Source organism: Coloeus monedula (assembly GCF_965178545.1).
Source record: "Coloeus monedula genome assembly, chromosome: 2".
Lineage (NCBI taxonomy): Eukaryota > Metazoa > Chordata > Aves > Passeriformes > Corvidae > Coloeus > Coloeus monedula.
In genome coordinates this window covers 5,028,357-5,043,469 of record NC_138782.1, presented here as the reverse complement: position 1 = coordinate 5,043,469, position 15,113 = coordinate 5,028,357, and positions in this window count along the sequence as shown.

Genomic DNA, 15,113 nt, shown 5'->3' with positions numbered 1-15,113 from the left:
GCTGAAATTTAAAATGCAAAAGATACTTCTTGCTCACTGTTTAGAGAAACTGGACTGTAGATTGCAGAGATTAAATCTTGCTTTCCTATAACAGAGTGTCCTTTCCATAGTGACTCTGTGCCAGGACTTTATAAGCATCTGGGCTTGTGGCACGTAGGCTGTAGGAGCCCAAGGGGCTCTTTGTTGTAAGGATCTAAAGAACAAAGCAAAATTGGGGAAAAATGAGGAAATTCTGCTGTTTAAGTAGCACAAACCCCTCTGCAATCAGACAACTGTTATGCATGTGCATTGGATGTAGGTCAGATCCTTAGGTAATGCAAATCCCTGTAGCCCAAACTGTGCCACCTGCATCCACCTGGAACTCCAAGTCACATTTTTCACCTGGGTTGATTTGCTAACAGTGGCAAGGGAAGACTGATGCTACCTGAGAGAGTTTGTAGAATTTGCAGCCACGTACAAAAGGGACACTTGAATAACTGAGGCATTAACCCATGACTTGGGAAGAGCCTAATGGCTCTATTTAGTTTCCATGCACACCCTCAAGTCAGATAAATCTTAGTGTTCTTCACTCTGCTTATGATGAGAATGCAGAGACACGCAGGATCTGTGCCTCTGTTCTCTAAACAATCCAAATAGCCACTGAATTCAGGAGAAATTTTGCAACTGTAAAGAACAAAGGAGGTAAGAATGTACTGTTCTCATCTTGGGTAAAACCAAGGGTAGCTCTTCACCTGTCTCACTTCCCTTGCAGGTATGGCAGTTTTACAGGGAGCAGGGAGAGACCACACAAGTTTTGAATATCTTGCTGTGAAAATTTAATGTTAATTTTTAAAGAAGACTAGAAAAGAGAAAAACCCCTTAATTTCATGGTTTCACTGACATCACCAGCTCCACCATTTGTTTCCCATCAGCCTCAGAAGGACTTGTGCATTCTGACTCTCCTGCTTTGCAGGGTTTGAAATATCCCTTACTGAGCTTTAGAGGCAGCTTTGTAATGAAATGATGGAATATTATAATGTGAACTAAAGCTGGGGCTGGAACTTGAAATGGGGAGAAAACCCAAAAGGCCACATGCTTGCCCTCCAGTTGTAAAAGCTGTATTCTTATTTACTGCAGAATGTGGTCTGTTGTGTGAGAGTTGCGTAGCAACAAAATAAAGTTTATCTGTGCAAGGAAATATGAATGTTTCTCAGAGCACAGAGAAGCATAATTTCTGCTGTTTACTGCACTTATCATATCTGTTGCAATGTGGACTGTGTCAGATGTCAATTACAGACTAACTTCGGCAAGACTGTTTATTTGAGATAATATAAATGTTACTTAAAAGATAGAGGCATAATATCTTATGTTTACGTGTTTAAGATCTATTTCTAAAGCTCAGAAGATGCAGTTTCCTGTCTTTGCCCCAATCAGATTCAAGGAAAGTTCTGAAACTCTGTGGTTCAGTAGAAGTTCCAATGGTGAGGAAACTGGTCTCGTTACTTGTGCGTAATTCACTGTTTCTAGTTCCTCTGGGATAAGGGGTTTACATTGTTTTTTCCTGCCTGTTATCTGAGAATCATCTGATTGCCTTCCAGTTCAACCCTAGTAAGACTAGACAAGCACTAAAACCCAAAATTAGAGCCAAATACTTAAAGGCTGTGAAACTGTTAACAGAAAGTAAATTAATTTGGTAGAATTCTGTTTTTAAAATATTCCACAGTGAAGAGAATTTCTTTTGATTTTGAGACAGCCAAACAGAACTACTTTTTGAAATTATTAAATTTTAAAAAGGCAGGAATTCTGTTGGTTTGGGTTAAAAAACATAAAGACCAAGTGCCCTCAACCATTTAAAAAGCTGAACAATGTCCAGGCTAAGAAAAAAATTATCTCCACACTCGTTTCATCTGGAGGAGCTGAGAAGAAAACAGAGCACACAGAACAGGTGGTAGTGGATCTTTCTATGGTTTGTGGGAGTGTTTCTGAGAAGAACATAAGTAATATAACAAAAAAAAATAGGTCTTTGTGAAATAGGTTAAGTAGAAAATAATTTGTCTTAAGCAACAAGTGAACCCAACAAACTCTTAGGAACAATTAGTCACAGTCAAGGCACAGAAGTAGAGGGGAGCAGAAGTATTTTGCATTTATGATGCTTTCATGTAACTGCCTACCCAAATGTCAAATAACAAACATGATGAGTTTAATTGTGAAATTATCTTCTGTATTGACCTTGGCTCCATATGAAGTCAAAGATACAGAGAAAAAATGTCTACATAGAAAAAACCTAGCAAGGGTAGAACAGTGAGTGATATTTCTGTACCCAGAAAGACAGCACTCAACTGGTGTGCTTGATACTGAGAAAAAGCCCATCTGGTTTGGGAGGCTGGAAAGTGATCTGAGTGGGGTTCTCTAACCACCTCCCAAAATGGACCAGGAACCTTCCCTGGAAAAGGAGATTGCAGCTCTTAATGAGAAAACATTTATCAGATGTTTTGTGAAGAGAGAAGAGACCAAAAGCAAAACCTTGAGGGTATGAAAGAGGAGGAGGATCCTGTGCTTTTTAGGAGAAAGTGGTACCTCTCAAGAGGTTAAGATGCGACGCAGGCTCTTACATACTGGTGTTTCATGTTCAGTCTGTGTGTGGATTTCTCTGCTGCTGGCAGTTCAGAAGTTTCCCTTTTGGGAAGCATCCCCACAAAGTTGTCTCCTTAGTGCCAGTGGAGGATTAAACCCACTGAAGAGTGTGTGGAAGAGTGTGGCATTCTCCAGAGGATGCATAGAAACCACTCAGGACGTTTGGAGAGGCTTCAGCCCTGGTTTGGGATCTCAACACCTGGACTCAAAACATGCATTTTTAGCACTAAGTTCTAAAGAAATCAATCTGTTTCAAAGTGATAAGGTCAGTGAAAGAGCCTGTGATATTTTCTGGACAGCTGACAGATCACATTGAGGATGGACATGCAGGGAGCAAAGCCCTCCTAAGGAAAAAACCAATATCCTTTTGGAAAAGCCCACCTTGAGCAGGTAGCAGGTTTGGCTGTGCTGGAAACATCTTTGCTGTGAGAGTCTGGCAGTTTAATTCAGCAGAGGAGAGCACAGTGGTGCAGGACTGCAGGCGTGGCTCAGCAGATGGCAGGAGTCAGCCGAGGGTTGTGAGAACATCTGACCTTTCAGATCAAACGTGGAGGAGGAGGTTACTGTAGCTTCAGGACAGATTTTCCTCTCTCACTTGCCTGTCAGTCCTTTGAAGCAGAGACCTGCTGCTTTTCGAATGCTTGGAGCCTGCAAGCAGGGTGGAGAATCCAGTAAGTAAATAATAGGAGTCATAATTCAGTGCACTGAAGCTGAGGAGCTGTGAAAGACATGATCTGTTTTCTTGTGACCTCCACCTCTCGCTGTGACTCTGGGACATGTTATTGTGTTTTATTTTCGCCAGTGGCCAAGTCAAACAAATAGCTCTGGAACTGGTTAGAACTCCACCCCCCTCCCCAATTTTTCAGGTTAAGCATGAAACTTGTCTGTCTTACATGGAATTTCTGAACATAAATAAACAGACACTTAGAGTAACTCGCCTTGATAAATGGGCAGTGTAGGTCGGGGCCTGCTGGATATGCAGGCGACTCAAAGATGAAGCAGAGCTGGGGAAGTAGGCAGGAATGGCTCTGCTTTTCTTGGCTTCTCAAATGGTTTTCAGGCTGAAATCAAATACTTGAGTGCATGAGGAAAGCTGGCTTCTGAAGTCATGATTTTGCACTGAACCTCACTGTAAGGATATCTCTTATAAAGCTACTTTTGATGTGGAAATTTGGCTCCAAACCACACTGAAGGCCATTATAAATAACCACTTCATCACAGGACACACAGAAGTTGGCTTCCTTGAACACTCCTAGAAAGCAAGCCTAACCTTATTGAGCTATAACCTCAGCTAGTGTAAATCAGAGAAGCTCCATTGACTTCATTAGTTTATACTGATTTACACCAGCTGTGACTGCGGCCCACAATTACAGCAAGATATGTCAGCTTTTAAATTCTGTCACTGGGTGTTGAACAAAACTGTTTTTAAAACAAGACTGGCAATCCCAGATTTAGATCCTAATGAGATGCAGCACTGTAATTGCTTCACGATGCTTATATGCTTCATTTTGTTTTCATTTTTGCATTGCTTCTGTTTTTCTTATCTCCTGCCAAACAGAGGAAGAGTACCACATATGTTACATTCATAACAAAGATGTTTTGCTGCACTGAGAACATGTCCTCCAGATGCAAAATGCCTTTGTGTTGTAGCTCAGCTTCTTCCTTTGCATAGGTACGCTGGTTATGTGCCAACGTAAGAACGCCCTCGAGGGCAGCCCTGTGTTTCCCCAGGGCCTGGAGCTCTGCAAGGGACACCCAGAGGCTGTCCCAGGGGAACTTCAAAGATCTGATTCCCCCTTAGGGATTTCCAGCTCCTAAGTCATCATTTCAGGTGGGCAGGATGAATTGTGTCTGAGAGCACCCTGGTAGGACTGCCCTGGGACCATCAATACATCTCCTCTGTCAAAATCCTGCAGGATGCTCAGGTAATTACCCAGACCGAGTAATCAGTGGGCACCTCTATGGTGTGGAAGGCTGGGAGGTGCATACTGATGGATTATTCAGCTAAGGGGAAGACATTCACATAACTAGACTGACAGTGATTAATATTGGTTATTATTTTATGACAGCAGCAGCTGTTAAATTCCAGTGACGGTCAAGGCAGCACTGTGCCTGTTGAGATGCTTTTGTGCAGGCAGCAGTCTCTGCTCAACAGAGTCAGAAGGGTAAACTGACAGGCAGAGGAAGAGAAATTCTCTCTCTAAAATGCAGGAACAAACTGATTCCCCCAGCTAAGTCCTTTAACTTTCCCTTCCACTATCTTAATTCGCTGTTCTCCCTAAGGCAGGTAAATCTGGGGTGGACAATGCACACCACAAATACTCAACAACCATGGGGAAGGTCCACAGGTGAACAGAGCAGAGGTAGAGCTGGGGCACAGCAGAGCCTTTAGCCTGTGTATTTTTCCTTGCTGAAGGTGAAGCTCCTTATACAACTGAGACTCCGCCACTTTGCCAAGTAAAATCTGATCGTGGTGGCTTTGCAGTATGGGAATGGAACACCTCTTATTTCTCCCTGGTTTTCTAAAATTTGATAGCATAACATGATTTTGGTTCACTTTTCCCAAGCACTTTTTGTGCTATGCTAACCTCTTCAATTCTGTGCACTGTGCTTAATTAGATTTTCCTTTTAGGAGAACTGGAAGTAGTGGATGTTAAACACTTAGTTGTCATTAAAAAGGTTCCCGTAGAGCAGGTATTCACTGCTAGGTTTATTTCATGTGAGATGAGTCTAATTAGCAAGAACAGTCACAAAGACTTCAAAGGAAGGCATGAAGATGCTTCAATAAGGTGACATGGCATAAACTGAGCTGTCACACAAATTCAGGATGTGTATTGTACACATCTCTACTTGGAATGGTCAGCAAATTGGTTCAGCATGTTCTGTTACTGGACCCAGAAACCTAGCATGGGAGTGAGATAAAAAGTCTTCCTAACAGGTGAGACCTGAATGCTGATCAGAGATGAGAATTCAAACAGCAGGATCATCTCCCATATCTAAGCTTCCTTCCTCTGGGTCTGTGCACATATCCTATCAAAGAGACAGGTTGAAGAGTGTAGGTGGGGGTCTCTATTATAATTTTAATACAAATTGCTACTGACTTAGGAGTTACACATCTGCAGCCTTCCCTTCAGGTAGTTACGAGCAGCAAAAATCGCTGAATTTGGTATAAATTCCTTTCAACAAGCTTATGTCTCTACCCATGAACCTGGAAAAACTAAAGCAGCACCCTTAATACAAGAAACTCCCCTGGCAAGCTCTTTGAAAGAGTTACAAACAGAGAAATGTATATTAGGAAAAGGGAACTTGTGCTTTCCTGAGACTGTGACCAACAGAATATATCTGCAATTAAAGAGTTGGCACTAATCCACCTCATTTCCTTACTGCCTACTGGGGAGTTTGTTCCACAGCTCCTAATCCATGGCTGCAGGACTGGGGGTGGCAGCATCCATCTCCACTTGGTTGTGGCATTGCACCTCAGTGCATCCTGCGTGTTTACTGCCGTGTCCACACCAGCCTTTGCTGTGACGTCCTTGGGTTGGATCTCCCAGGGAACCTGGAATGAGAAAGATGCGTGGGACTACTGGGCAGAGTCTTTGTCCTTTGGGAATAGTTGGAAATGAGGTGTGGACAGGTGTGGGTGTTGCTGAGGGGTTTTTGGTGAGAAGGTACGGGCTCATTTTTATTTTTCAAGAGCCCCCTACCCCGGATTAAAGTTGAAGGTTTGCCAGATGGGACAAGGGACCTGCATAAGCGGGACTTTGGTGGCCTGTGGTGCTTCATCAACACTTTATATCAGTAGAGAAAGCACTGAGTTTCACGGCAGAGGAACCCAGTCCCTGGTTCTCATACACCATAGCCATGGTAAGGAATCTAAAAAGGAGACTGGCAAACTTCAAGGGAACCTACACGTGCAGTTCTCCCTACCTTCCCAAGAGACACCCAAGTTTTCACAGGTTTCACTTGAAGTTTTGTGTGTATCCCATCAAGCTCACAGTATTTGAATTGATGGGACTTGCAGCTGTCATGTGAGGTGCTTGATGGTTGCTTTTATAAGGAATTTTGAGGCCACAGCTGGAGGAAAGCAGCAAGTTCTGTGGCAAGGCTGCTGTGGTGATCGTTCTTAGTTTGGCAAGGCCTGTGCAGTTACCTTCTAAATGCTGCTGGTATTTCCCAGACTGTTACAGAGTTGGTGCTGAATCACAGAATCATGGAATGGCTTAGGTTGAAAGGGACCTTAAAGCTCATCTAGTTCCAACCCTCCTGGCATGTACAGGGGCACCTTCCACTACACCAGGTTGCTCAGAGCTTCACTCAACCCATCTTTTGTGAACGGAAAGATGAACAGCCCCGGTGTATGACATGCACATTTTAATGTATAAATAACCCAAATATCTTATGATCTCAGTACTTCACTCTCTGTGTTATTTATCCATAAACTATACCTTAAAGAGATTCAGTCTTCCAACCTTTGTTTTTTGTGTGTTCCCTGCTAATCTGGAAGACTGCCATAGCTGTACAGGAGGTCTGAGAGACATCTCTGATAGTTCCATTTCCAGCTTATGTTCTGGTTATTCAGTGGTGCCAGAGACACTGGGGAGACCTTCTGGCATCATCTCCTGTTAGTCTAGGGATAGTCACTTGCAAGTAGTTATGTGTAGGTTTGTAACTGCTGCATAACAGACTACAAAACCACACCCGCCCGAAATAATTCACTGGCATGCTAATGAGCATCAACCCAGACAGTTCAACCATCTGCGTGCTCTGCTTTTTATCAATTTCAAGTGTGTTGGGTTTGGGTGTACGTGTCCCCTCTGCAAGCACAAAACCATACTTTTGATCTATGGCAGAAAGGCCCTTTTACCATAAAGATAAAAAGATTAAAAAAATGATTCCTTTTGATTCTCAATCCTTTTTCCATTATTGCTCTGATATGGATGGGACCATATTGTCAAGTTATTATAGAGGATGTAGACTGCATCCAAAGAACAAGGAACTGTAGAGCACATCCAGCCCCTGAGCTCATTTATTAATCCATGTTGCTGTTTACTGAAGTGTTTGGAAATCTTCGGTACTATGTGATGAGCAAAGATGTTGGCTGCAACATAAAGTGTGTCTCAGCCAACACTGTGGCTGCTGCCATGATTTCTAGAGCTGTGGCTGTAGTCATGCCTTTTCCTGGTCTTAAAATCAAGAGTCAAACATGGTTAGAAGGGGAAAAGGGATTTTACCTTGGTATTTATTTTAAGGATCCTTAGGTACACACGTCCAGGTTGAATGCACCAAAATGCACACTGCAATGCACACCCACAAAAGATCTATATAATTATAGGTCTTACTAATTAGCATATCTATCAAAGATTCCCCAATGAGAGGCTCGAGTGAGCCCCCCTCCCCAAGGAGCCTTCTCCTGGATGGTTCTATCTTAGTTTACAGAATGTGTTCTGGAGAGGACCTTGGGGTCCGGGGCACACTGATCCCTAGCTACGAAGCTTCTCAAATGTTTAGTCTCTCAGCTTGACAAACAAGTCCAAGAATGTAGGCAAAAAGCACTAAGAATACAGAAGTTGTAAAAAGGTATAACAGGGGTAAGAAAGAAAAGGCAAAAAAATCTTCATGGCATCAGTAGCACAATCATTCCATTCTGACTGAATCTGTGCACTGGATATTTACCTTGGAGGATTTTTTTTGCCTCTGAGGTGCTTTTTGGTTGTTAACACGGGAAAAATAATATGTCTATTACTATGAATATTAATATATGGGAATGCAGGAGAGACCATCCTGAGCTAGCCTTTTTCAGTCTCACCTTCCCACTCTCATGAGAAAATGGCTATGGAGAAATTCCTTGAAGTTTCTCTTCCCTTTTCAACTTGGAATTAGCACAGACTCTATTGACACTGCCTCAGTGGGTGTGAGGAGGTGTCACTGTGATTAATCTCCCCCCCCCACACCTTGTTTTTGTCTGCAGTGCTGGCCATAGTTAGTCCATCCTGTGGTGCTGTGTCATCACAGTAAATGCCAGAACAGCTCATCCCAACATTTGTATGTTCAGTGAAGTGTGTCAATTAATTACTCTTCACTTGTGCTGTCACACAGACACTTCTGTTGCCCCAAGAAAATGCTTTTAAGCAGCACAGCAGTATGTAAACAGCTGATAAGCTGATAAAAACAGGATCATCAGCCTAGTAAGAATGTTGGATTTTTGGGTGTAGTGCAAAAAAAGAGACTGTAACTTCAAGGGATGTTTATTGTCAAAAGCAGAAATTCCTAGTAAAATGTTTTCTATTTGTGAATTTAAACTTCCCAAATCAAGTGATCCTAAGTCCATTCCAGCACATGATTTAGGTCTGTAAAACAAAACTTTGCTCATGTGTCTGGCTAAGGGGCTGCCTTTTGCTCTTATGTGTAATGTCACACCCCAAGCACTTACCTGTATGTGGGAGCAGAGGAGCCATGCTAAGGTGTGTATCCAACATCTGCCTTATAATTTTTCCTGCCCCAATCACGACTTTTTGGAGTTCACTTATGTCCTGATGGTGAACCTGTGTCTGATTTCCCCGAGGTGAAACCCTCTTGCCTGTAGGGGGAAGCCATGCAAGACCCAACACCTCTGCAGCCTTTGCCAGTGTAAATATTCCAAGAAGTGTGATTACAGCTGACTACTAAAAAGATAGAAAGAGTACTTGGTCTTGGTTTGGAGGTGCAAGTGAGATGATTTTGAGGCTCTTTCATCTCTAAAAAGGACATACAGGGTGCTGTGGCTGAAAGTTGAAGGTATTAAAAGCAAAACATGGGGGCTTTTTTTCTAGCAACAAGGATTTTGAGTGTTGGAGTATTCTCAAAGGATGTGGTAAATTGTCCTTTGTAGTCTTTAAATGAAACATAATTTTTTTTTTTTTTGAGAAGATATGATCTATTTTGGCCAAAAGATATTGGAGACTTGCTGATTGAAATGTTCTGGCTTTTTCATGGTCAAAATCAAATGGGATGATTGCAACATCTTTAAAACTTTCTAAGTCTATCACCTTCCTTTAGGAAGGTGTTGTTTTTGGCAGTAATTTTTTTTATTTATGGCTGAATCTATGAGAAGCAGACAAGACAGAATAGTTTGCATGACTGATTTGTGCAACCCAAGTTACAAAAAGGTGTTCCAGTTTCCTGATCCTGAATGGAGCTGAGCCTCTTTATCAGGACTTGCCAATGGCTCTGGGCATTTAGGATTTTTAATCCTCTAAAATCCAGTGTTGATACCTTGCTGAGTTAGACTCATTAAATCTCTGCACTGTCACCTTGTTTCTCTGACATCTCTGCTTTTCACTTTGCTGGTGTAGCTACATCAGATGTCTCGCTGTCTTGCTGACCCATGGTAGGTTTAAGAGCATAATTCCAGGCTTTGTGAGAATGGAACATTTCTAAAGCAGCAGCCCCTCACTAATCTGCAGAGAGAAAACACGTATGACAGGCAGTAGGGATTCCATTTTTCAGGATCCAGGGTTTAAGACAGGCTTAAAGGAGTCTTATTAAAAGTGTTTTCCAGTGCATGTGGCTCCTTCTGACAGCACCCAGGTGGTTAAGAAACCAGCATTAAGAATAAAAGCCATTTCTCTTTTCTGCACAACAAATGGTTCAAGTGTCTGGTATTTGATTCAGAAAGGAAACCTGCAGCAGTCATGTCCCCTGAAATAAACCAACCAACATTTTGAGCTGCCAACACTTCTGTCTATTACGTCAAGGCATCGCAAAGTTTAAAGCATAGCGAAGTAATATATATATATATATATATTTTTTTTTTTTTTTTTTTTTTTTCCCAGTAATCCCAGGGTAAATATTAGGTAGACAGCATTTCTGCTTCGTGCATTAAAAGCCCGACTGAATTTGAAAAGCCTGCAAGTGCACTTTGGGGATTTTGGAAAGTGTCATTTGACCATGAGCTAAGACCAGAAGCTGCCATTTTGCAGATGGGGCAGGAGAGAAAGGCATTTGGCCTCATTCATAACTTCACAGCTACTGCAAATATCAGCTGATGAATATTTATGTTATGACTGGCAGAGGCCCGAAAGGCAAACGGGGGAGGAGCAGAGGGGGAAGCTTAAGTAAGGAAAATGGTTGTCTGATCTCTGTGGGATTTCTTTACCAACACTTTCCATGCTTGAACAGTAGCTGCTGAATGAAATCATTATATACTGAGCCCCTGTGCAGGAAAACAAGGTTTGTCAAGACTCTGTTCGTTAGCACCTCGTACTTTGTTTGAACCTTGGACATTTGCTGGGCCCTGTAAAGGGAAGTTTTTTTTCTTTCCAAATACTCTATAGGGTGGACCAGTTTTCTTTTGTTTAGTCATGGTTTAATTAGTATTGTACTTGAATTTTAAAGAAGCAAAAGAGGTGAGTGCCATTCCTCTCTATATAACAAAATTTCAAAGTAATGTGTTTCTTAATATTTGTATTATCTCAAATCAACCACTGAGAGGGCAAAAATCCCAACCTCTTCCTTTTGCCTTCACCAGGCTGTAAATTAACAGCAAGGAACAACTTTCAATAAAGCTCACCAACATGACTTCACTGTTGGGATGGATCAAGCCCAGGAAGGAAACCGGCTGGAAAAAGGAACCACTGGAAGGCAGTAAGGGCTTAGCAAAGTGATGGTGGCTGCGGGTGGGCTCAGCCCCTCCACAGGACCACAGGGTCGGAGGTTTAGGGCTTCATGAAATGCAAACATAAAGAAATAACGGCAAGCAGCCTCAGTTAGATATACAGGAAAAATAAAAGTGCCCACAATCAGTTGGTCACCTCAGAAAATGCTTCCCCAAGGGCTCTGCAGATTCACCACCCTCTGCTTCAGAGGAATAGGGAAAAACCTGGGTTTTGATTCTTGTACTTCTTCAGAAAAAAATCCCTGAACTTGGCACTAATATATCCGCTTTTTTTTTTCTGGGTGGTGGCGTTTCGCATACTGCTTATTTAGAGACATCTCAGTGCCTTTACAAGAAGGAAAATCTTCAGGAAAAGACCACGCGTAAGAATCCACTCAAAATCCCCTCTCAACTTTCTTCTATTCCTTCCTACCCCGTTGGGAGATCCCTGTGTGTCCCAGCTACAAGAACCAGCAGATGGTGCTGCAATACACCGAGTATTTATTTCCCTGGAAAGGGAAAACCTGGGCTAGATCTACTCGGGGCTGCCGCTGCGTACTTCCAGCCCCTGAGGGAAACCGCTTCCCGCCTTCCCCCCACGGCAGCCCAGTGCAATTGCAAACGCAGCCGGTGCAGCTCCACTCCCTCCCGAGGTGGGCGAATGTCCCCGTCGTTATTTACAAATATCCGAAGAAGTTTCTGGTGGGGAAGGGTCTTTGGGATTGAGGGGAAGGTGTCTGGGGAGGGCTGTGGGGGCGGCACGGCAGCCATGCGGCCCCGGCGCTTTGCCCTCAGGGTGTTTTGGCGGGCTCCCCTCAGGGAGGGCGGCCATGTTTGACTCCCTCCCCTCCACTTTCATCGGTGCTGGGTTCGTGCCCGCGGCTTGGTGTTTGGGGCATAAGTAAAGGCCAGCTTTTCCTCCAAAAAAACCCCAAAAACAAAACCCACCAAAACAACTCAACCTCCCAAGAAATAATGGTGAATTTATGTCCAGCCCTGCTGCCAGCCCAGCAGGAATCTTGGGGTGCTGAGGGCCACCCAATTGCTGCCTCCAGCACCTGCCTCCAGCCTCTGTGATGAAAATAGTGAGGAAAACCCTCCCAAAAAAAGGGCGGGAGAGAGCCATGGGGAATTTGGACTGAGGTGCAGAAACACATGCAAGGGCAATAAGAAAGCAGGGCATGCTCACATGTAGGAGCTCTGCAAAACGTGGCAGGGTGAACTAAGTGATGCCTTATTTTTAATAGAAAGAGTTACGTGATAAAAAGGCAACTTCTTGAAACATTTAGTGTTCATTTGTGAGATTGTCCCACCAGCACCTGTAAACCCATGATGTGCTGTGAGAAGAAGGGTTCGAGGAGCTGCTCATCAGCAAGCAGCAGGGAGGGAAGGCACAAATAGGGAGGCACAGATTAGGGAAGGACACAGGACAACCCTGTGCGGCTGTTTTTGTTATACCACCGAGCTGTAAAGTTGAAAATGATTTAAAAAGCAAGGGATGTGCTGGTAGTACTGGCATGTCTCACTTACAGGCACTTGGGGCATTCTGTGTAAATTGAACTTCCCCCCACCCTGGTTTTTTTGGATGGCTTAATATTGCAGAAGTGGAAGGGAAGAGCAACAACACACTTAGAGTGTGGAGCCTTTTCCCTGATCCCTCTGGCACTGAACTGCACCAGACTGAGCTGAGGACAGAAACCCGGCTGTTCCCATCTTTTCATTGCTGTAATCCAAAATGTGGAGGTTATTTCAGTGTGGAGGCTGCATGTGAGAAGGCCCTCAGGTTTTTTTTAGTTAAAAGAATTAATAATGAGGTGGGATGAGAAGGATAACCTGTGCATGATTTACTGGACAGCAGGGGAGCAAGAGAAGGGGCCTTGCTGGAGCGATTTGCATCCAGGGAATGTGGGGCTGTACCCAGAGGTTTGCACACTGATGCTCCACACACTGCAGTTGCAGCTCCCAGGACCAAGACCGCTGACATTTCTTTCACAAGTAAATAGTAAAATTTTCTTTTTACTGCAGGATTATTTGATCTTTGTGAGTTGTGTGTGTGTGTGTGTATGTAGGGTTCTGGTTGGGTTTTTTAATCTGCTCAGTAGCTTTTTGGGAAGGTGACCCATTTGTTTCTAATCAAAAGTACCTAGGAAAACCTGCTCCATAAGAGAGGTTATTCATCTTGGTAAGAAAAAAAGGATGGAAAGACAATTACTGTGTCTTGTGACTAATACAATATGTGACTCAAAACATTAAGCAAGAGTGCTGCTGACGTGATAGCCTCATCCCCTCAACTTGAATTCAGTCTGAGGCATCGGGCTGAAACATGAAGTAGTTCCCCTGAAGCCAGGCTGCTCTGGCTTTGCATCCAAAGCCACTGAAGTTAGTCCATAACCTAGAGAAAATGGAGCTGTTTAAGTGGCTCATTCCTATTACAAACATAAAACCAGGAGATCTCTGCTGTAGTCTTTATGTTTTAATTTAGCAGGTAGAAGGTGGATTTCATAAGCAGCCTCATGAAGTCACGGCCTGCCAGCCCTACTGGAGGTGCCTGCTGTGGCTCAGACAAAACCTGCCAAATAATCTCACCCTTTCCTCCTTGCCAGACTCTTGGATTTGATGTATGATGCAGATTTTGATTTCACCTCTGTGTGGGAATGGATGCTGGTGTTCCTTTTGCACCTTTTTGTGAGGTGATTTTTCTGTCCTCTTACAGTGTGCCTGTCTGTATCTCTACTCCAAACGGTTTGAGGAGCTGAAAATCAGAGTGTGAAAGGATGGGTGCTTGCAGGGCCCCCTCATGTGCAGGGTTTGCAGAATCATAAAATGGTTGTGTTGAGAAGGACCTTAAAGACCATCTCATTCCAGCCCCCCTGCCATGGGCAAGGATACCTTCCACTAGACCAGGTTGTTCAGGATCACATCCAGCCTGGCCTTGAGCACTTCAAGAAGGTGACCTCTGTGCAATAGAACAAATAATTTATTTAACTTGTCACATTTATATTTCAGAATACAGCTGTCTGAGTGACAATAAAAATAATTATTCTGTGAGAAAATTGGAAAGTTATGGGGAAATTCAGTAAGTGTCCCAGAAGACCTAAGTTTATTTTCAGTGAAGCATAGTAGCAATTTTATTAGCCATATGAACTGAGGTGGTTTTTTTCTTTTGGAACTGTCTGTGTTTTTCATGTACAGTGATGCACCAATCTGGGTGATTCTCTTGATATTCTGTATATGAAGAGGCACAGCTGTTGCAGATACTTTCAGCACTCAAGGTTTTTCAAAATTAAATGTTGCAAACATTAGTTTAAAAGAGGCAAGAAATTCAGATTTAAAAAGGATGCTAATTAGAGAAATATCTCTCCTTCTTCTCTTCCCGAGCTTGCGTCTTCCTCCCCTCATACTTTGCATTTATGGTTTTGGGACCTGAGCTCAAGCACGGAGCTGTTTCATTTCTTCATGTGGAAGATCCAGTAGGACGTGAAGCTTTAGGTAGGTAAACATTGATTTTGTGGGGGAAACCACGTGGCAGCATTTTGGAGAAAATGCCTTTGAAAGGTGGGGGCTGGATCATCCTGCCTGTGGGAGAGCTGCCAAGGGGCTGAGCTCCTCAGCATAGGGTTAAAGGGGTTGTGGTCTGACTGAGGACAGACCAAAGGTGAGTGAGCCCACCTTTGAGCTGAAGTTCCCTGGAAAAGAGTGTGCTTCCACCAGTCCCCAAAACGTGGCTGTTTTCACGCTTGTTTCAGAGCCAGTCACAGGATGTAGCATCGTATTTGTGGGACTCTTGTAGCATTGTACTGCACTGGACAATGTTTTTTTAGTGAAGAATCATTTCCCAAAATACAGTCGTGCCATGTTTTGCAATGGG